The 2,926-nt window shown below is 56.9% G+C and overlaps 1 non-coding gene across 1 annotated transcript in view; it reads left to right on the top strand.

Moving 5' to 3' along the window:
• The first annotated feature begins 2,866 nt into the window (after positions 1–2,866).
• The window catches only part of LOC124772204, a 1,909-nt gene continuing 1,849 nt past the window's right edge, over positions 2,867–2,926 (top strand). The window contains exon 1 of the ribosomal RNA XR_007013870.1: positions 2,867–2,926. This exon is cut by the window's right edge and continues 1,849 nt beyond it. This is a non-coding gene — a ribosomal RNA (small subunit ribosomal RNA).

Here is a 2,926-nt window from a genome sequence, read left to right on the forward strand (position 1 = left end):
CCCTAACCTAACCCATGTTGTCCCCTAACCTAACCCATGTTGTCCCCTAACCTAACCCATGTTGTCCCCTAACCTAACCCATGTTGTCCCCTAACCTAACCCATGTTGTCCCCTAACCTAACCCATGTTGTCCCCTAACCTAACCCATGTTGTCCCCTAACCTAACCCATGTTGTCCCCTAACCTAACCCATGTTGTGCCCTAACCTAACCCATGTTGTGCCCTAACCTAACCCATGTTGTGCCCTAACCTAACCCATGTTGTGCCTTAACCTAACCCATGTTGTCCCCTAACCTAACCCATGTTGTCCCCTAACCTAACCCATGTTGTCCCCTAACCTAACCCATGTTGTCCCCTAACCTAACCCATGTTGTCCCCTAACCTAACCCATGTTGTGCCTTAACCTAACCCATGTTGTCCCCTAACCTAACCCATGTTGTCCCCTAACCTAACCCATGTTGTCCCCTAACCTAACCCATGTTGTCCCCTAACCTAACCCATGTTGTCCCCTAACCTAACCCATGTTGTCCCCTAACCTAACCCATGTTGTCCCCTAACCTAACCCATGTTGTCCCCTAACCTAACCCATGTTGTGCCCTAACCTAACCCATGTTGTCCCCTAACCTAACCCATGTTGTGCCTTAACCTAACCCATGTTGTGCCTTAACCTAACCCATGTTGTCCCCTAACCTAACCCATGTTGTCCCCTAACCTAACCCATGTTGTGCCTTAACCTAACCCATGTTGTGCCGTAACCTAACCCATGTTGTGCCTTAACCTAACCCATGTTGTGCCTTAACCTAACCCATGTTGTGCCTTAACCTAACCCATGTTGTGCCTTAACCTAACCCATGTTGTGCCTTAACCTAACCCACGTTGTCCCCTAACGTAACCCACGTTGTCCCCTAACGTAACCCACGTTGTCCCCTAACGTAACCCACGTTGTCCCCTAACGTAACCCACGTTGTCCCCTAACGTAACCCACGTTGTCCCCTAACGTAACCCACGTTGTCCCCTAACGTAACCCACGTTGTCGCCTATCGTAACCCACGTTGTCGCCTAAACCTGCTCTGTAATTGTTATACGACTCGTTCAATTAGTGTAGTGTTGCCCACCCGCAACCCTCGCAATATAGTTCGCTACTCGCACTGCCCGCTCCCCTGTGTATCGCTTCATGTTAAACACCTTGCAAGTCTTGCTGACTTTCCACATGCTCCTGCTGTACACTGTAATGTGGATGGCAGCAGGGCGTACATGCCGCCCCCCCCCCCCCCCCACCTCTCCCCACGTCCCCACCTTGCCCCCTGCCTTCGCAAGGTGGTTGGTGACAAGTTTGCATGTTCAATGCCCTTCGCATGCGACGTACGCAGGCTACGTTGTGGTGCGGCCTGTGTCAACTGTCCGCTGATGTCGTACGCGTGAACCACAATCTGTACTGCACATTCGTCCTTATGTACTGAATGATACATCGTGGCACATGTGTGACCGTACAACGACTGCGCCCAAAAACGGCGGACCATACAGTGCAAATATTGTGCACGCAGCTACGTGTCGTCTCCCTATGAGAGCTGGATTGCAGTGTGGTACGCCATAGAGACGTGTGGGAGGAACGGACGCCGTGGATGGCGATCAGCATGAGCTGTCTGTTGATGTATTCGGACCTAGTCGTCTCTCCTCACACACCGTGATGGCATGGTGCAGCGCGTTCCATATCTGCGACATGCTACAGAAGCCGGTTGACAGTCGTTCGAGCAATGGACATCGCATACGTACGGGGGCCACCTTCCACGTATTGTCTAGGCGTGCACATTTTGTTGCGTGTATGTGGGCAGACGTAGTGTGGCGTGACACCTGACACAGGCATGCAATAATGGTTGAAGTTGCAAATGGCGATGGACGCCTACGTTTTCTGGTGAAGTTACGCAAATGAAGAAATGGTAACCCGTTGTGGTGCGGTTGTTCTCGCTAGGGGTGAATCGGTGATGGCGACGATAGGTTGAGGTACTAACCGGTTGTTCCAGCGATACCCACCATGCCGACGAAACTGAACGGCATCTGGGTGTGAAGCGATACGCGGCGGTGGCTGGGTGGGACCGTCCCCGGCCGGTGAGGGGGCGCCTCCCGGCGTGCTGGCCGCGCGGTGCGTGGGCGCACGCGCTACAGCCGGCTGGTGGGGGCGGCCAGTGGCAGGCGCGCCGGCCGACGGACGCGGCAGGCGTCGCAGCTGCGCGCCGGCGCACCCTGCGCGCGGCGCCGTGCGGCCAAAGTAGGTCCTCGCGGGCCCGGTGCGAAGCGCGGTGGACATCTGCAGTGTGCTGGTCCGATTGAGGACTGTGTGCGTTGAGGATGCGCCGCCGCCCGGCGCTCGGCGCCGCGACGCCGTCTGCTGCTCGGTCGCCCCAGCGGTTCTCGCTGGTGGTTTGTATCGCAGCTGTGCGGATGTGTTGGCGTGTGCGCTGTGCTGGGAGAGTTCGCTTCGGCACCCAAGTGGGGCTTTTGTCCTTCTGTGGCGCTGGCGTTGGAGCTGCCGGTCACCGTAGGTGGCGCGTGTTGTCTCCCGCCGGCAATGCCACGACAGCACGCTCCCGGGCCTCTGTCGGCAGCGGCAAGCTCAGTTGGGAGCACGGGTGGTCGCACCGAAAGCGTCTACTCGCCTAACTCCGGGCGATTGCGCCTCTCTCGAACCCGACCAAGTACTTGGGACGGCGCTGCGCGCCGCCGGGACCTGAGAGGGTTTCGAGGTGTATTGTGCAGGGGAGCTCAGCCTCCTCCTGTTTGCAGAATGATTGAGCGGACGCTTGCGTGTTCGCGCGGGCCCCCGGGACACACTCCCGGGCGGCCGGCTGCTCAGCTCTAGTTGACGCAGCTCCCTGGTTGATCCTGCCAGTAGTCATATGCTTGTCTCAAAGATTAAGCCATGCATGTCT

This window comes from Schistocerca piceifrons, unplaced genomic scaffold (genome assembly GCF_021461385.2).
Source record: "Schistocerca piceifrons isolate TAMUIC-IGC-003096 unplaced genomic scaffold, iqSchPice1.1 HiC_scaffold_936, whole genome shotgun sequence".
NCBI classification, from domain to species: Eukaryota; Metazoa; Arthropoda; class Insecta; order Orthoptera; family Acrididae; genus Schistocerca; species Schistocerca piceifrons.